The following is a 21362-nucleotide window of genomic DNA, read 5'->3' on the forward strand; positions in this document are numbered from 1 at the left end:
TTTTGTTTAATCTGAAACATTACAGCTTCTCTTTTTTCTTAGTTTCAGAATATATAAGCAGATTTGATAACACATCATTTCAACAAAAGCATAGCTAGCTGCTGAAAGGTGGAATGTGATCTGTTAGTCAATGACAGCGCCCTAGCTAACCACGGGGACGGCAGAGTAGTTTTAAAATCAATTGGTAACACAGTGCTGTGGTGAAGTCGAGTGATAATTTTCTCAGACACATAATGTTTCAAAAAATGTCACGCTATTAATTTTGATTATGGTTGCAATTTAAATTGGATCTCCAATTTTAAAGTGATTACATAAAAGTGTTGATTTGGTGCCTGAAACGCATTTGCTCAAAATGCTCATTTGGGTGAAATGAGCAGGTTTTTAATGAGCAGCACACATTCCCTTCACTTTAGAAAACACTGTAACCAGGTAATATATTCTACAATTATGAATTCTACCAATCACAAGCTTTCATAAATTTGTCCTTCCATAAATATATTATCACCTAATTTCTGATACTGAATAAGCTGTATCAGAAGTGAAATATAAGTAGTTCATTTTTTGTGTGTTACCCTCCAAATCTCAGCCTTAATAAATATAAGGAGAAAATAAAGCTTAAAATAGTAACACCCAAGATCTTCAGTGAGGCCTTAACTTGTCCTAATATTCTGTTTTTATAAATTCAATATATTTAACTGATTCAAATTTATTTTATTGACTTTGGCTGAACTTTTATCTATAGCTCATCTGTGGATCTAATTGAGAAACAAATATAGTTTCACATGAATGTTAGTGACTATTTTTAAGTTAATGATTTATGAGGTAGAATAAAGAAAATTAAAAAGATAGGTAGAAAGGAGACAAAAGGAAGGACAATAAAAAATGTAACTAATCTGAAAGCCCTCTCCCAAAGATTCCTATATCTTTATTGTCAAATTGGTTCTTTCTCCCAGGCTTGTCACTCCCAAATTTCTGGGAAATCTATAGATCTTTACTTATAATCTTAAAGTACACATGAATAATTTTATGAAAATTATCCATGCACTGTTAGTTAAGCCACTAGTTTTATATATCTTAAGCTACTTATCTATGTATAAATATTCTTGTTTATTTATTTGTAATGGCACCCAGGGGCATTCTACCTCCAAGCTACTCCCAGACCTATTTTTTTTAATTCTTTATTTTGAAACAGGGTCTCACTGAATTGCAAAGAGCCTCACTAAGTAGCTGAGGCTGTCCATGAACCCTGATCCTCCTGTCTCAGCCTCCCAATAAATATTCTAAATATATATTAATTAAGCCTGTAATATATATTATGTTATATATAAATATAGAGAAAATTCGATTGAGCAAAGATACCAAACGTATAGCCTGGAACAGTACTTGGAGAGTACTTGGGAGACTGAGACAGGAGGATAATGGGTTTGAGGACAGCCTCAGCTGATAGTGAGACTCTCATTAACTTAATGAGATCCTGTTTCAAATTAAAAATAAAATAAGGCTGGGAGTGTAGGTTGGAGATAGAATGCCTCTGGGTTCAATACCTAGGACCAAGTAAAAAAGTGCTAGATGGATAGAGAGAGAAAGAAAGAGAAGAGAAGGAAGAAAGAAAGAAAGAAAGAAAGAAAGAAAGAAAGAAAGAAAGAAAGAAAGAAAGAAGAAATCTATCATGTAGAGTACTTTCCCAGAAACCTGTAATATATGGTATTTTCCCAAAGTTATGGACTGATCAGATAATGGAGAAGGTGTAAACCTATGGATCCTGAGAATTGCCAGACCACCATTGTCTTGTGATCACCAGATTAATGTCAATGATTTTGGACAAATTCTCATCAATAGAATGATAGAGTCATGTTAAGTTTGTATCTTAAATGTCCTCTAAGTACTCATGTATTGAAAGCTTCATCCCCAGCAGATGGCATTATTGGGAAATGATAAAAGCTTTAGGAAGTAGGGCCTGGTTGAAGGACACAGGTATCTGGGGACATGACCTTGGAGAGTATTTGGCCCCCACACTCTTCTCTCCCTTTTTGCTTCCTGGCTGCCATGAGCTGGGCAGCTATGCTCCACCATGTGCTCCCCACCATGGCGTTCTGCCTCATCATAGGCCCAAATGATGGGGCTAAGTGACCATGGACTGAAACCTATGAAACCACAAACCAAAAATAAATATTTCCTCCCTTTAATTGTTTATATCAAGTACTTTGTCATTGAAACAGAAAGCTGACTAACACAAGTTGTCATTGCTATCATGCCCTGTGGGTTAAGCACAGCCTGCACCTGTTTACAGGATGGTTTACTGATCTAGAGAAGATGAGGTCTGCAGCATGGGAAAAGGATTGTTGTGGACCTTAACTACTCAACGTAGGACAAGCAATTTTAGATCCCATGATAACCTAACAAAAGAAAAATGGTGTTGTTAATTATGTTGGGCTGTTGACATGAGAATATTTATAATTATAAACCTAATCCTGATATCTTAGTACTGCAGGAGAGTTCAGCATCTCAAATTTTTAATATCTTCTTTACAGCTGTAGATCCCAAAATAAATACAATAATTACAAGGAAGCTTCAGTAGCTGAGATAATTAAATACTACTTGCCTTCTGCTCTGCAGACACTGAATTAATGTGTGTTCATTATTGCAAAAGATGAAACTTTTACCTTTGCAGGTAAATGTTCTATGATGAAAAAGTTTTTCTGTTGGTTGAAATTAACTCTGTATCAGGAAAGGTATCATCTCTACATTCTCTGGGCATCCAGAGGTAGATAGAGCTCAGATACAAAAGATAAATGGAACCACGAAATTTTCAGATATGGGACCCACAAGTCTGCACAGAAATGACTTTTTATTCATCTTCCACTGCAAATGTGTTTTTCATGGAACATCAACCAAATAATCAGCATATATTTGCGGAAAACATATCCTTATCATCAGCTATACCTAACATATTCTGTGTATGTAATGCACACATTACCTACATTAGGACAAAATAACTATAAGAGTTGGGTTAGACCACAAAGAATTGGAGCCTAGCAAGGGAAATAGATAGGAATAAAAATGTCATAAATTTAAGCTAACAGTGTGATATGGTAAGTGATACAAGGGAAAGTTCATTTAATAGGTACTATTCTAGATTTTATGAGACATTTGATATAAAGCATAAGAACTTATCTCTGTACTCATGGAAATCCCAGTTTAATTGGAGTTAACCCTAACCTTAACCTTAACCCCTAACCCTAACCACTTCCTCTTTATATTAAATTAATCTTATATTTACATTACATTAAGATTACAACAGGATACTATAAAGAGTTGTGTTATGAGAATGAAGGCTGGTGCAGAGTGGAAGGAAAGAAGGAGAGAAACAATAGAGTGTCAGTAGTCAGGAATGGTTCTGTAAAGTTGGAGGGTATACTTTATGGATCTTTGAAAGTTGGAAGGGTTTGGAATAATAGAGAAAAGAAGGCAGTGTTTTAGGCCTTCAGGTAAAATGCTTAAGTTTTGGAAAACTTTGGAAAGTTAATATGTAAATTATTGACTCAACTTCAGTGTTCTGATGAAAAGAATGAAAACTTTTGAACGGGAAATGAAGAACAAAGCATTGTGTCTATGACTGTCGCTTCTGCCGGTGGACATGTCTTGTGTTAGGAGTTATTGCTTTGTTTGTTCAGTAAACATTGACTGAGGGCCAGTTTTGTGCTAATATGGTTGTGAATCACTTAACAGTGTGGGTATGTTCTGAAAAAAATGCATCATTTAGACCATTTTGTTATTGTGTGAATATTATCAATCGTACTTAAATAAACTAAGCTAGCTATAACATCACCAAGTGATACAAACTTATGGAACAACCATCATCCATGTGATTTATTGTTGACTGAGATGTTTTGTGGTGCATGACTGATGCTGAATGCCAGGATATATTTAAGATGCTCATCAACACTATGGAAAAGTAAACAGGCAGAATTATCCAGGTAGCAATATCCAAGTTATAACAGAAATAAGTACAGAAGTTTAGAAAAACATAGAGGATAAGCCACACACTCAGCCTTGGAGTCAAGAAAAGGCTCTTGAAGTAAATTACACCTTGAGAAGGGGAACACAAATGAGGTTATTCAGGTAAGGGGTCAAGGAAGCACATCCAGGTGGCATGAATACCTTGGGCATCAAGCCTCCTTGCCCAGGAATAGGGACCCTAAGTTGTGCTATTCTGCTAGAGTGGGAAGGCAAGAGCTGAGGCTGGCGACACAGGAAGAAACCAAATGATAAAATATTTGGGGATTATTTTAAAGAATTTATCCTGAGAATAGTAGTGAATTGGTGAATGATTTTCAACTCAAGGTTGATATGAGAGCATTCATTTGGAAACCTCATCCAAGCAGCCATGTGAAGAATGAATTGGATGGTGTGGGGTCAAAGCTGACATGGCTGACCTATGGTATCTTTATATCCCCACAAAATGAGAAATGGTAAAATGTTAGCAAGTTCTGCCTCCCCCTTTCATGACCATTGTCTGCCTCTTGACCCAAGATCATAACATTTGTCCTTAGGGGCATGTGATTTGACTCCCAATATCCATGGGAAGGCTTTTCTGATTCTACCTGAGGCCATGGGTAGAATGGCTGCTTACATTTCTGTCTACTCAAACTCTACCATGGAACAGAAATGAAGTCACTCTTTTTTTTTTAATTCGATGCATTGTAATTTTGTAGCATATTGGGGTACAGAGTGTCAAAAAATACATATGCACAACTTTTGGTGCCTTCCCCACCATTTCTCCCCAACTTCCTCACTCTCCCCCTGCATGTCTTTGAGATTGGAATTCATATATTAATTTATGTATGTATATATATATATATATATATGCATATACATATATATTCATAGCATTGTTTTAACTATTACATTCTTTTTTGTTTGTTTGTTTTTATTTATTTTATTTTATTTTATTTTTTATTGGTGCACTGTATTCATACATCATAGTGCGATACATACTTTTGTAGACATACATGCACACATCACCCAGTCAGCCCCCACCCGATCCCCACCCCATTCTCTCCCCATCCCTCCCTCCCATGCTTGGCTTAGTGGTTGACATCTAGTATTATAGCAATTTATCCAAAATTAAAAATGATAATCTCACATAACAGTTTCATTTGTCTGATGCCAAGCTTTTGATGACTTAAAGATAACATTTCAATATTTCTTTTTACTTTCTTTCTTACCAGAGAATTTTTTTTCTATTTTTTTAGGTGAAACTATCATATATTTATATATTTATTTTTCAGAAAAAAAATCTATCCTAATATGGAATATGGACTCTAGATACCCAAAACGATCTTGAAAAAGAACAAAGCTAGAAGATATATATTTTCTGATTTCAAACCATATAAAGCTACAATAATTGAAACAGTGTAGTACTGTTCTAAAGGCAGATATATAAACCATTGGAGTTAAATACAAGCCTAGAGCTAAATTCTTCCCTATATTATCAAGTTATTTTTGACAAGGTTTCCACGAACATTTGGTGGTGGAAATAATAATCTTTTAACTAAATATTGTTGAAAAATAATAATTACATGGAAAAGAATAAAATTGGACCCTTACCTAATCCCATATACAAGTATTAACTCAAAATAGATAAAAGACCTAAATATAAATCTTAAGACTATAAACTTTTAGAAGAAAATCTGGGTCATAAAACCTCACAACATTGAAATTGGCAGTGATTTCTTGGATATGATTTCAATGGCACAGGCAACAGAAGAGTATACAAACTCCCTAAAAAATAAAAAAAAATTGTATATCCAAAGACAATGTAAACAGAGTTAAAAGTTACTAATAGAATGGGATAAAATATTTCCAAATGCTATATCTGAAGGTATAATAATATTCCAACTAGAAATCCTAAAAATTAACAACTATAAAGGCAAACAATACAATTTAGAGATAGGTAAAAGACTACCATAAATAATGAATCTCCACAGATAACCAGTCTTAGTTGTCTGTTGGATGGAAAATCTTGTTTCTCTGGTTCTGATGTGTGTTACCTATTTCTTCTTTGTAGTTAATCTCTTTGAGTATTTTCTCTAGTGCTGGTTTTGAAGACATAAATTCCTTCAGTTTCTGTTTGTCATGGAAGCTTCTTATTTCTCCATCTAATTTGATAGAAAGTTTTGCTGGGTAGGAAATTTTTGGCTGGAAGTTGTTTTCTTTCAAAATTGGGAATATGTTACTCCAAGCCCTTCTGGCTCTCATGACTTGGTGTGGGAAGTCTGGAGTGATTCTAATTGGTTTGCCTCTGAATGTCACTTGGCCCTTTGTTTTTGTTGCCTTTAAGATTCTCTGCTTGACTTCCACATTGGTCATTTTGACAATTATGTGGCGTGGGGATCCTCTTCTCCGATCCTGTCTAAAGGGAGTTCTATAAGTTTCCTGGATCTGTGTATCAACCTCTTGCTCTATGTTTGGAAAATTTTCTGCTATTACTTCCTTGAAGAGATTGTTGATCCCTTTGGTTTCACTTTCTTTTCCCTCCTCTATTCCAATAATTCTTAGGTTAGCTCTCTTAAAATGGGCCCATATTTCTTCAATGTCAGATTCCTGCTGTCGGATATTTTTTTCTAGATTAGAAACTATGCATTCATTTTTGGAATGATCATCTTCTAAGAGCGAGATTCTGTTCTCCATGTGTTCTAATCGGTTGTTTGTGCTTTGAATTGAGGCCTTTACTTCATTAATTGCATTCTTTATCTCTTTTTGGCTCTCTCTGAGTTCTTTTCGAAGCACCTCTATTATTTCTACAGTTATTTTCCTGATTTGATCTTCTAGAAATCTCTGATTTTCAGTTTTATCGGGTTCTGATGTTGTGGGGTTATGGGCATTCATTGCTCCTGTGTTATTCCTCTTTCCCATGATTTCGGAAGTTTGTGCCTTCTCTGGGTTCTTCCCTTGGGTCACTATGACGTCACTTAAGGTGTTCTGGATCTCGAGTCTGTAGTATCTCAGACCCCACTACTCCTTTAATGGGTTGTATCACAGAGTCTCCGACCCAGGGAGTCGATAGAGGCTGCTTTAAACTATGGGGGGTGCCAGGTTGCACGTTCTCCTATGGTGTGATATCTCTGCCACCGCCACTCCCCCACTGGTCAAGTCCCAGGAAGTACAGTACTGGGATTTCTCCTCTGTGGCCCACAATTTGACTCACTGTTCTTGAGTTCACAGATGTAGCTGTACTGGACTCGGTGATTTCTCTGGTGCTGCTGCCGGTGGCAATATGGCGCCACTGCTACACCCTCGGCTGTGATGCTGGCTTGTTTCTTCTTGGTTTTGAGTTCCACTCTGAGTCCCTGCAGCATGTGCTGAGCTCAGCCACTGGGAGCTTTAGATGCTCCCTGCGCTGAAAAATCCTGCCTGGCTGTTCCGCAGCGGCTCACCTCAGCTTGCTGTAGCCGTCCAGTGAAGTCGCCGCTGCCGCCAGCAGTATGGCGCTGCTGCCGCGTCCTCGGGCGTGAGGCCGGTGTATCTCCTCTGTGGCTCTGAGCTCTGTTCTCAGTCTGCTTTCTCTCTGGAGCCTGGTGATTTTTTGTTTCTCTGGTGATGGTGTTTTCTGGCTATGAAAGGTGCTGATTTTGTGGTAACGGAGATTGGTTGTTAGCGGGGCTCTTAAGCCCCGCTTTTCTCAGTCGCCATCTTCCCGGAAGTCCAACTATTACATTCTTTATGACTTTGTGTCCCCCCAGTCACTTCCCTGACGTCTCTGCTCGTTTATCTGATCTTGCCTTTATTTCTGAGTATCTTTCTAGCTTCCGTGTATAAGAAAGAACATGTATATACTTGTTTTTGAGACTGGCTATACTCAGTATAATGTTCTCGAGTTCCATCCATTTTCCTGCAAATGATGTGATTTTGTTCTTCTACAGAAAGGAAATCACCTTTAACACACACACACACACACACACACATATACCACCACCACCACCACCACCAATAGTGTAACTCAACAACAGAAACTGGAGGGAAAATCTACCACCTACTTGAACCATGTTTAGGATCTTAGATATGAGCAAAAATAATAATCCTGGTTTTATTCATCATAGAGCTTGTTTTTTTATAGACTCTGAATTTCTCTCTTTTTCATCTTAGGCAGTATAAGAGCAAAACTGAATTGATTTCACAAACTTCTAGTCAATTTTAAAAGTACATAAAGTGTTACCTTTGAAAATGAGATAATAAAATGGGACACCTGTGCCTTTTCTTTACTCTAGTATTCAGAAATACTAAACATCCTACCTAGCAGCATTCCAGGTAATAGAATCTAAGTGATTGCAGTTGTTTAATATGCATAATTAATTAAATGCTGATTCCAGTCATCATGCCACCAGATATAAATACCATCTGGGGAGGGTTGTCTCATAAGATGACAAGACTAACAGTGCAAACATTGCAACACCATTCAGAGGAGGAGGGAAGTTATTCTGTAGTTTTGCTAAAAATAGGATGCTTGTACTGAGATGGGAAATTAGAAGTTCGTGTTTCATTCATCAAAGATGACCATCCATTCCATTCCAAATACCAGCACTCATTTCCAAACCACTCACTTTAAGATAAAATCAGCTAGCCAGGCATGGTGGCACACACCTATATATTCTTGGGAGGTAGAAACAGGAAGATCCTGGTTCATGGACAGTTTCAACAACTTACCCAGGCCCTCTGCCTGGTGAAATCTGGTTATTATTTTCCTAGGAGAATTTATTATTATTTATTTTATTTTTATGTGGATCATATTGAAAATGGTATACATTCACACAGTCTTGGTGCCCACTCCTCACCCGCCTCCCCTTCTCCTCTCAACTATGAGTGTCCAGGTTAACCATGCTATGTTCACACTTATATTTGAATGTAGCTCCTCTATTAATCAACCTCAGCCTTCTTCCTCTCCTATCCTTCCTTTCTAGCTTTGTTGAGGTTTCCCCTCCATTATCTGGAGTCCCTCTCATATCTCTAATACTCCTTAGTTTGCGCATATTAGAGAGAAAACATTTCCCTTCTCTTTCTGTGCTTGGTTGATCTCACTTAACATAATGTTCTCCAGGTTTTTCCATCTTCTTGAGAATGACATGATTTTGTTCTTCTTTATAGCTGAATAGAATTCCATTGTGTGTATTTCCCATAATTTTGCAATACATTCATCTGCTAATGGAGACCTAGGTTGGTTCCATATTTTAGCTATTACAAATTATGCTGCTAAGAACATGGGCATATGTTACTCTGATTTCCTGTTTTAAAGTAAAAAAAAAATAAAATAGCGCTGAGGGTCTAGCTCAGAGGCAGAATGCCCCTGAGTCCAATCTCCTGTACTTGGCCCAAATAAAGATAAAAGCTGCTTTACTTGAGAAAGAAAAAGAAATTGATATGTCTGCTACTATATGGGAAAATGATCCTTTCTTTCCTCAGACAATTGTATAACTTTATTTGAATAAATAAGAAACCAATGGAATATATAAACAGTAATAATAAGACCTAACAGAAAGACAAATACTGCATGCTCTGGTTCATACGTGGAAGCTAAAAATGCTGATTTCATATAAGTAGGGAGTATAAAGTGGACACTAAAGGCTAGAATGGTAGGAGGGAGAAGGTATAAAGGTGTGTTGTGTAACGGTATTGCAAGACAGTTATGTAAGAGGAGAAATTTCAGGTGTTCTACAGCACAGTAGGGTGACCTTCAGTTCACAATAATTTACTCTAAAGAACAGGAAGAGGAGTTTCTAAAGTTGAGGCTGTGAATTCTCCTTGTGTTGAAGGTCTAATTCCCAAGGAGGTGCTGTTGGGAGATGGCAGAACCTTTAAGTGGTGTAGTGGAGGTCTTTAGGTCATTGGTGTGATACCCTGGTCTCTTCCTCTCCTTTTGCTTCCTGGCTATGTGGTAAATGGTTTTGTCCCACCACAAACTCATACTAGAACCTTCGAAACTGTAAGCCAAAATCAACCTTTTCTCTTTGTAAATTAATATTTTCAGGACTTTCGTTATAGTGACAGGAAGCTCTCGAACGCAGAAGTTTGTAAGTTTCCAAAACAAAGAAATGATATATGTTTAAGGAGATAGAAATGCTAAGTACTCTAATTTGATCATTATGCATTGTATACATGTATCAAATGACTACAATGTAGTCCACAAATATGTATGATTATTTATTGGTCAATAAAAATAAGGCCTAAGCATAAAAATATAAATGTTGTATTTAATGTATGTTAATTACGTAAATTATATTCTTCTTTAGACTGATACATGCACATTTGATCTTGCTTTAGGAATCGATTATTTTCAGTTGCAGTTTGAGAATCATATTATTGGTTTGATCCATTACATTTAGATTCTTTACCCAGTTGTGTAGAACTATTCATAGTAGTCCTTCTCATCCATGAGGAATATGTTCCGAGACAGCACAGGGATGCCTCAAGTCATAGATAATACCAAGCCCTGTATATGCTGTTTTTGTCTATACTCATATGCCTATGATAAAGATTTATTCATAAATTGGGCACAGTAAAAGATGAATAATAATTACTACTAATAAAATAGAAAAATTTAGTGATATACTATAATAAAAGTTATATAAATATTGTCTGAGTATCTTCCTTTTAAAAGAGCCAAAAATATTATTCAGATGTGAGCAACAGAAACCATGGAAAGAGAAACTACAGATAATGGGACACAGAAAGAAACATAATCCTGAAAAGAGAAGATAGTGAAAGATTTTAAGGCTGCTAGGTAGGCATGAGAAAAAGCATTGGCTTCGATAGTTATACCCACTGAAAAGCAATTTACTTTTGGCATGGTATGCACACTGAACTTTCTTCTTGGTACATTTAATCCACTTTTGGAATCTTTTGTAATATTAGATTTCTAAGGCTTGAAGCTAAGCCCCAGATTGAACACTTTCAGGAGACATGAGTTGAAACAGATACGGCAGTTTGGAGAATTGTACAGTAAGACAGATGAGAGATGGTGGTGTGAGGACAGGGAACAGAGAAGAGCAAGCTGACTGGAGATGCATTCAGAATGAGGCCCACAGGCCATGCTTATTCTGTAAGAAAAGGGAGGAGAGGAACCTGGATGGCTTCCTATTTGAGCAGCCCATGGAGATGGTACTACTTAAAGAGATGGAAAAATTCATGAATGGAATAAAGTTCAAATGAATCCAATTAAAAATTCTGTCTTGTCTACTGGCCTGCCTTCCTTTTTTCCTTCCTTCCCTTTCCCTCCCTTTCTTCCTTCCAAACATGGTAGGAAAGCATTTGGACAGAGAATAGAGCCCTGAAAGGTGGATATTTGTGTGTGTGTGTGTGTGTGTGTGTGTGTGTGTGTGTGTGTGTGTGTGTGTGGTACTTGGGTTCCTGGAAACCCTTCTACCTCTGGGCTACACTCCCAGATCTATTTTATACTTCTTTTTATTTGGAAACAGGGTCTCTTAAGCCAGCGCGGCTGGCTTCGAACCTGTGTGATCCTCCTGTCTCCACCTCCCAAAAGGTGGATATTTTAAGGGGCTGGGATCTGCACAAGTTGTGGAGGGCATCGTGGTTGGGTGGGGAGGTTGACTGCATACTGGAGCAGTCACAGTTGGAGAAGAAAGGTGCAAATATGGGGCGGGGGCTAGAATTAACCCCATGGTGCTGAGTTAGAGTTTGATGTAGCTGTGTGAACTCATGGAATGTAGACACAATGCACATACCATACATATACGTACAAATGTATATTATGTGTATGCATGCATATATGTGTGTGTTTCTCTATGTGTATATTTATTTCCTAGATCTGTTCTACTTTCATACTGAAAAAATGCAAGTCAAAAGCCATTTAGTTCTGTGTAAAGCCAGGGAACTAGAAAGCTGCTCATGCAGTTACTAGAATTTAATACTTCAACAATAGGCCAAGAAAAAACCTATTAGCAGTTATGCCCCAGTAACAATGAGCACATCTGACACTGAGATCTTGTTTTCTAAAGAACATTCTTTATAAAAATATATTTAAGTAAGGAAGACTTTTTTTTTTGGTGGTACTGGGGTTCCTGGAAGCCCTTCTACCTCCAAACTACACTTCCAGACCTATTTTTACATTTTTTATTTGGAAACAGGATCTCCTAAGCCAGCGCACGTGGCTGGCTTCGAACCTGCATGATCCTCCTGTCTCTGCCTCCCAAGCATGGGGATTACAAGTGTGCACCACCACGCCCGGCTAAGGAAGACTTTTTAAAGAACTGGCTGACTCCAGGGTTGGGCAGGAAAATAGACAAGATGAACACAGAATACCCTTTTTAAAAATAGTTTTATTGGCCGGGCGTGGTGGCGCACGCTTGTAATCCCAGCATTCGGGAGGCTGAGACCTGGAGGTTCACAGTTCGCGGACAGCCTCTGCTACATAGTGAGGCCCTCTGCAACTCAGTGAGACCCGGTTTCAAAATAAAGAATAAAAAATAGGGCAGGAGGTGTAACTCGGAGGTTGAATGCCCCTGGGTTCCATCCCCAAACCCGCAAAAAAATAAATAGCTTTATTGGTTCATTGTGATTATATGCCATAATAAGATTCAGAGCGATAGAAATAAACATGCGCACTGAACATGCTCAAAGAATGAAAGGGGCAGGTCAAGAATACACAAAGGCTGTCAGGAGAGGCTTCTCCTGACCAAATCTGGGACAGTTTGAGCATAAAAGAAATAATCACAGCAATGAATTGTAATTTCTTGAATAATAAATGAATATGAGCCCACATTAATATAAATAAATAAATCAGAGGAGAGAGAGCATTTCTTTGTGGTAGAATGCCAACTCATGAATGTAGAGGAGATGATGGAATTAGAAAGGCACTATTGGTCAGCTAGTTTAGCAAAGATGAATTCAAGCAAGAAATAGTGATGATGTTAAAACTAGTGGGTAAAAGTGGGGTGGAAAGAGGATTTTATTTTAGTTTTAATATATATCTCCTTATGAAATACTTATTAGTTTTTAAGGACGAAACATAACTCAACAATGGAGAAATTTCAAAGATATTTTCTTAATCAACTAGTCAATGTTTTTTTTTTTTTTTAAAAAGGAGTTGTCAGACAAACTCACACTGAAGGACATTCTACAGACTGACCTGCTGTAGTCATGTAGATCACCAAGGTGAAGAAAGACCTAGGAACTGTTCCACACTGAAGGAGATTAGAGAGATGTGACAACTCAGTTCAACTTGTCATTCCGGATCGGCTCCTCTTTCTGCTGAAAGATGTCTTTAGGATATTTGGGGAAATTTAAATGTCATTTTCTTGGTATAGTGTACTCAGGAGTTCTTTTTACTCTTCATCCTACTATCTAATTTGAACTTGTTCAAAAAGCAAAAGTGAAAAAAAAAAGTTCTGTGTTAACAGGGTATGTTCAAGCGAGACATGTTTTCTATTTAATGCATTGGCAGAATCAAAGAGACTTGGTGTAGGTTACCCCAACTTGATCAAGCTTCCTGAAAACACTGACTGTGGCAAGCTCAAACTGAGGTGATTGATTTAACTGAGATTATGAGTAAATTGTGAAGAAGAGGTTTCCCTCCGAGGCCAAGTTAGGAGAATTGACCTGTAATTCTAGTACAAGAGTTAGTGCATACAAAGTCAGCAGAAACTCATTGTACTAGTAAAAGCAAACCAAGAATAAGACGAAACAAGATAATGTTGTAACACTTAACCAACAATATATTAGAATTGCTTTGTAAGTATAGGAGAAGCTTGGCTCTTTCTTTGTAAGCAATTCAATAAATCTGTAATATAGGCTGGTTAAAAACTTAGTTTTTGAAATCCAATATAACTTTAAAAGTTGCTGAAAGGTACTGTAACTGCAACCATTGATAAAGAAGATGAGAACAGCTTTGGCTGTGCTGCTCATTGCATGATTCTGCACCCTCATTCCCCTTGACAGACACGCTAATAGATGTTCTCGCCCCACTGGCCTGTTGGTCACTCATGGGTAGAAATCAAGCCCTCCACAAGAGTGCTGGGAACCTGATGGATGCACAAGATAGTTCTTAGGACTTCAGCTCAGTGGTGATACAGGTTGCATCCTGTCATGTTATATTAGGAAAAGCCAGTCACATGGCCAGCCCTGATGCTAATAGAGAGAGACAGCAGAATCCTCCCATGGAAGGGATAGGGCATAGAGTGGGACCCGAAATCTCAGAAAAATACAGAAGATTCCTGGGACAAACCTTTCCCTCAATGTGTTATGTTCAGAGGCTCTAGCCTGACATCTCTGCTCATAAGGAAGGAAAGTTGAATCTGCCCCAGGCAGATCACATGTTACCCTGTGGGGAAGGGCAATAATATAGTCTGCATAAATTGAGAATGTGTTAGCACTTGCTAACTCATGGCAATGTATGGCTTCCACAGCATCATTTCTCTCTTGGGTTAAAAGTAAATAAAAATATAATATTCAGGGTCTTTTTAAAAAACTCAATCTTTATCCAGAAGGGGACAGTTTGGGGCAGTAGCAGCTGTATTTTTATTTTTCTGTTTTAAATTTGCAAAGCTTGAACAATTTTTGAAATGAAAATATATTTTTAATATACTCTTATTAGTGCATTGTGATCATACATGATAACGAAGTTCAGAGTGATAGGAACATGTATCCACACACTGAGTAGGCTTCCCCTGGATCCCACCCTACTCCCTCCGCTTCTCTATACGTGATATTGAGATTGACATGATAATTTTGCATAAAGACGTAGAATCACTTGAAGTGTTTCCTTCATCAAGTCTTCACCCCTACCTGTCCCTCTTATATCCTAATTTCTCCCTCACTTCCACATTTGAGAGAAATCATATGACCCTTCACTTTCTGTAACTGGCTAGTCTCACTTAGCATAATATTGTCCTAGTTTCATCCATTTTCCTGCAAATGTCATAATTTTGTTCTTCTTTATGGTTGAGTAAAATTTCACTGCGTATATATCCCACAACTTTGCAATTCATTTCTCCACTGATGGACATATAGGCTGGTCCCATAATTTGTCTTTTGTGAATTGTGCTACTATAAACCTGAATACAATTTACCACCATTGGTACATAAGACAATTTTAGTGGACGTGAGTCAATAACTTTACTTCAGTAGTTCTACACATAAATTTCTCCTAATATACATTGAAATAAGTGGCATACTTGGGCTATAGTTTTACACATTATTGATTAGAATTGAAATAAAACAATTATTTACATTTTTAAAATGGGTCAATTTAAGCTAGGTACGGTGGCTCAGGCCTATAATACAGGATTATAGGTTCAAGGTCAGCATCAGCAACTTAGTGAGACCTTGTTTCAAAATAGAACATAGAAAAGGGCTGGGGATATAGCTCAGAGTTAAAATGCTCCTGTACCAATTCCCATTACCACCATATAAAAATGGGTCAATAGAGATAAAAATATTGGGTTAGTAATAAAGCCAATGATTCATGGGATATGGAATAAATCAGGAGGATGGCTGACAAACTGCCACAGTTTGGAAGACATTCATTTGGTTTATCAGATCACCTGTTATTTGTCCATTGAAAGAGATGGTGCTGTGCATGATAGCGCATGCTTGTGATCCCAGCATTGAGGAGGATCATAGTTCAAGGACAGCTTCAGCTACCTAGAGAGGCCCTTTGCTATCCAATGAGACCCTGTTTCAAAATAAAGAATAAAAAATAGGGCTAGGGGTGTAGTTTGGTGGTAGAATGCCCCTGCATTCCATCCCTATACCGCAAAAAAGAAAGAAAGAAAGAAAGAAAGAAAGAAAGAAAGAAAGAAAGAAAGAAAGAGAAAAAGAAAAAAGAAAAAAAGAAAGAGATGCTACATAGAGAAGACAAGTTTATATTGTAGTGGGGTGGAGTCAGGAGACTGGAATCATGGGGTTCTGATTCCCTGAAGGTTGGGAAAACCTAGCACAGAGGCCATAGTAAGTGGGTGCAGGTGAGAAGGGACACAGCAGTGTGACAGAGAAATAGATCATTTTTCTTCTCCATAGACTTGTGCGGGGCTAGCCTGGCTCAGGTGAGATACATTTTTCTTCTCAGTGGTAAATGGCAGCCTTGCCAATAGAAAGAATCTATTTTTGTAGATGTCTTTTCAATTGAAGTAGACACTAATTAGGTCAGGATGTGTAGGTGCCTGTCTGGTGTATCCCCAGTCATCCCAAAGGCACTATGGCTATAACAGACTGATACAAGGACAATCAGGGGAGATGACAAAGAATCTTGTTTTTCTGTGATAGCAGCTTGAGGACTTAGAAGACATGGCATCTCCCTAGCCACTGTACTGCAAGTGTTTATAATATATTTGGAAATAAAAATGCCTCAAGTTGGCAGGGGAGCTGGCCCATCATAAAAGCAGCACCACAAAGCACATTTGAAGCTGTCTTTTTCAGTGTCTTAGGATTCAAGATGTAGTGCAAACCAAAGCTTGCAGAAGTCCTCCCAAGCCTCCCTGAAGCTGTCCTTATGATGCTGCGTGCTGAACAATAATATCAGCTGGGGAAGCAATTTTTTGTTTCTTGTTCCTAAAGTTCAGCAGGATGAGGCAGAAAGTGCCTCAGCTGTGATTGCTTCTGAACTCCAGGCAGAGACAGGGACTTTTGACTTCCCAAAGCAATGTTTTGAAGTGTGGACCTCATATAGGGAAAAGGATATTTGTGACTTGACTGCTTTAGGCCAGTTGGTTATAAGATTTCAGATATTTCCCTGGATAACAAGATCTGAAAATCAAAGTTGCTTGCTTGCAAATTAACTGCTCATGTTGGGCCGATGTATCTAATGCCTTTTGGAGGAATGGAGTTTTCTACCTCAAGGTCAGCAAAGCTATATAATTAGAGTTTGAGTTTTTCTGATTAGGGTAGCTGAGAACAGCCTGTTTGGGTCAGGCAGAGCCACTAACCAAGCCTGTGGACTTTAAGAGGATACTATGCTCTCTGGATCTTGGTTTCATATTTTTTAAATATATTTTTATTGGTGCATTGTAGTCAAACATCTCAATGGAATATAAGACTTGTGAGGATATACAAGCACACAGCACCCAATTAGCCTTTATCCATTCCCCATCCCATTTCCTCCCTTTCCTTCGACCCCATGCTTTATCTAGTGATTGACTTTGATATATTTGTTTAAGTACATTATGTGCCTTAAAGAGATTCCATCTTCCCCCATCTCTTCCCCTCTGATAGGTCACCTTAACTGCTCCTCCATAGGGCTTTTCCTTCAACTAGATTTCCTCCTATTACCCATTTCTTTCTAGTTTTTGCATATTAGGGAAAGCATCTGATTTTTTATTTTCTGTGATATTTCCCTGTGGATGCCACAACGCAGGCTCCAATACCACTCTCGAAAGCCCCAGCACTGGCCTCGCCGCATGGCAGGCTCTGATCCCGGCCTTGCAGGCCCGGTTTCATCTTTTTTGATAGTTGAGATTCAGTCCAGGGCATTCTACCTCCAAGCTACATGCCACAGGCCTTTTAATTTTTTGTTTTAAAACGGGGTTTTCCTAGATTGCTGAGAGTCTTGATAAATCGCTAAGGCTGTATCAAACCTGCGATTCTCTTGTCTCAGCCTCCTAAGTACTGGGATTACAAGTGTGCGCCACCACACCTGGCTTGGTTTCATCGTCTTAAAGGTAGAAATTTTAACCTCTAATGCCAACTGATAACTTCCCTCATGCTTAACAAGTTGTGCACCAGCATCTTTCCAAAGGTAATCATCCAGTTTTTCTGGCATGACAGGTAAGAAGAACTGGGACTTAGGGGAGAAAATACTTATTTATCACACCTACAGCAAAAGGCTCTGTGAGTGTCTGGAAATAATTGTCCAAGGTCAATATCTCACATAGCAGACGTTTCCTGTGGGCAATGCATGGCTGTTAACAAGATGGAAGAGCAACTCTGTGAATAGAGGCGGCTTCGGACAGTGGCACAGGTGTGTGATTACATCTTATTTTTTTTATTTTATTTTTTATTTTTTTAATTGGTGCACTGTATTCATACATCATAGTAGGATACATACTTTTGTAGACATACATGCACACTTTTCCCAGTCAGCCCCCGCCCAATCCCCACCCCATTCTCTCCCTATCCCTCCCTCCCATGCTTGGCTTAGTAGTTGACATCTAGTATTATAGCAATTTATCTAAAATTAAAAATGATAATCTCACATAACAGTTTCATTTGTCTGATACCAAGCTTTTGATGACTTAAAGATAACATTTCAATATTTCTTTTTGCTTTCTTTTTACCAGAGAATATTTTTTTCTATTTTTTAGTTGAAACTATCATATATTTATATATATATTTTTCAGAAAAAAATCTATCCTAATATGGAATATGGAGTCTAGGTACCCAAAACGATCTTGAAAAGGAACAAAGCTAGAAGATATATATTTTCTGATTTCAAACCATATAAAGCTACAATAATTGAAACAGTGTAGTACTATTCTAAAGGCAGATATATAAACCATTGGAGTTAAATACAAGCCTAGAGCTAAATTCTTCCCTATATTATCAAGTTATTTTTGACAAGGTTTCCACAAACATTTGGTGGTGGAAATAATAATCTTTTAACTAAATATTGTTGAAAAATAATAATTACATGGAAAAGAATAAAATTGGACCCTTACCTAATCCCATATACAAATATTAACTCAAAATAGATAATAGACCTAAATATAAATCTTAAGACTATAAACTTTTAGGAGAAAATCTGGGTCATTAAACCTTACAACATTGAAATTGGCAGTGATTTCTTGGTTATGATTTCAATGGCACAGGCAACAGAGGAGTATACAGACTCCCTAAAAAATAAAAAAAAAATTGTATATCCAAAGACAATGTAAACAGAGTTAACAGTTACTAATAGAATGGGATAAAATATTTCCAATTGCTATATCTGAAGGTATATTAATATTCCAACTAGAAATCCTAAAAATTAACAATAAAGGCAAACAATACCCTTTAGAGATAGGTAAAAGACTAACATAAATAATGAATCTCCACAGATAACCAATCTTAATTGTCTGTTGGATGGAAACTCTTGCTTCTCTGGTTCTGGTGTGTGTTACCTATTTCTTCTTTGTAGTTAATCTCTTTGAGTATTTTCTCTAGTGCTGGTTTTGAAGACATAAATTCCTTCAGTTTCTGTCTGTCATGGAAGCTTCTTATTTTTCCATCTAATTTGATAGAAAGTTTTGCTGGGTAGGAAATTTTTGGCTGGAAGTTGTGTTCTTTCAGAGTTTGGAATATGTTACTCCAAGCCCTTCTGGCTCTCATGACTTGGTTTGGGAAGTCTGGAGTGATTCTAATTGGTTTGCCTCTGAATGTCACTTGGCCCTTTGTTTTTGTTGCCTTTAAGATTCTCTGCTTGGCTTCCACATTGGTCATTTTGACAATTATGTGGCGTGGGGATCCTCTTCTCCAATCCTGTCTAAAGGGAGTTCTATAAGTTTCCTGGACTTTTGTATCAACCTCTTGCTCTATGTTTGGAAAATTTTCTGCTATTATTTCCTTGAAGAGATTGTTAATCCCTTTGGTTTCACTTTCTTTTCCCTCCTCTATTCCAATTATTCTTAGGTTAGCTCTCTTAAAATGGGCCCATATTTCTTCAATATCAGATTCCTGTTGTCAGATATTTTTTTCTAGATTAGAAACTATGAGTTCATTTTTGGATTGCTCATCTTCTAAGAGCAAGATTCTGTTCTCCATGTGTTCTAATTGGTTGTTTGTGCTTTGAATTGAGGCCTTTACTTCATTAATTGCATCCTTTATCTCTTTTGGGCTTTCTCTGAGTTCTTTTCGAAGCACCTCTATTATTTCTACAGTTATTTTCCTGATTTGATCTTCTAGAAATCTCTGATTTTCTGTTTTATCGGGTTCTGATGTTGTGGGGTTGTGGGCATTAATTGTTCCAGTATTATTCCTCTTTCCCATGATTTCGGATGTTTGTGCCTTCTCTGGCTTCTTCCCTTGGGTCACTATGACTTCCCTTAAGGTGTTCTGGATCTCGAGTCAGTAGTATCTCGGACCCCACTACTCCTTTACTGGGTTTTATCACAGAGTCTCTGACCCAGAGAGTCGATAGAGGCTGCTTTAGACTGTGGGGGGTGCCAGGTTGCATGTTCTCCTATGGTGTGATATCTCTGCCACCGCCACTCCCCCACTGGGTCAAGTCCCAGGGAGTACAGTACTGGGATTTCTCCTCTGTGGCCCGCAATTTGACTCACTGTTCTTGAGTACGCAGATGTAGCTGTACTGGCCTCACTGAATTCGCTGCTGCTGCCGCCGGTAGCAATATGGCGCCACTGCTACGCCCTCAGCTATGGGGCTTGCGTTTTTCTTCTTGATTTTGATTTCTACTCTGAATCCCTGCAGCGTGTGCTGAGCTCGGCCACTGGGAGCTTTAGATTATCTCTGCGCGGAGAAATCCCGCCTGGCTGTTCCGCAGTGGCTCACCTCGGCTTGCTGTAGCCGTCCCGTGAATTCGCCAGTGCCGCCGGCAGTATGGCGCTGCTGCCACGTCTGCCGCGTCCTCGGGCGCAAGGCCGGTTATCTCCTCTTTGGCTCTGTTCTCAGTCTGCTTTCTCTCTGGAGCCTGGTGATTTTTTGTTTGACTGGTGATGGTGTTTTCTGGCTATGAAAGGCGCTGATTTTGTGGTAATGGAGATTTGTTGTTAGCGGGGCTCTTAAGCCCCGCTTTTCTCGGTCGCCATCTTCCCGGAAGTCTCTGATTACATCTTATTACCGGAAGCATCCTTCAGAACAGTAACCTGAAAGCTCTTTTGTTTTGCTTTGCTTTTTAAAGCTTCTGTGATCTGTCCTTGTATCTGTGAAGACTTGGTCATTAGCTGCCTGTTTACTCTGAGTAAATACGCACCCTAAGGAAAAAATGAGTTTTGTGTTCATTCTGCTTAAATGCAATGACATTTTGCGTTAGCCAACTGCCCATTCTCAAGGGATACCAGCAGGAACCTGGCCTTTGAGCGCTCAGCCATGATGCCCCCTCCTCAGAGAAGCCAGGGGACTAACAAAAAGGTCAGATATCTATTTCACTGAATCTTCCTACAATCATAAAAACTAAATCCCCTATTGCATATTATTTTGGAATTTTGATTCTCTGCTGTTAGGTTTCCAAAGAATATATATTTGTTTCCATTCATCTGTAAGTAGTTAAATTCCAGTCTGGTGCCAGATACTACGCAGCACCAGGCATACAGAGGTGACTCCGACAGAGTCTCTGTCCCTGAGAACTCACAATTCAAAGATATTTGGGAGGCAGTTCTGTAAGCTGCTCATTAGCAAACTGTTACTCAGGTCTTTGGTTTGTT

Source organism: Muscardinus avellanarius (genome assembly GCF_963383645.1).
Source record: "Muscardinus avellanarius genome assembly, chromosome: 2".
NCBI lineage: Eukaryota > Metazoa > Chordata > Mammalia > Rodentia > Gliridae > Muscardinus > Muscardinus avellanarius.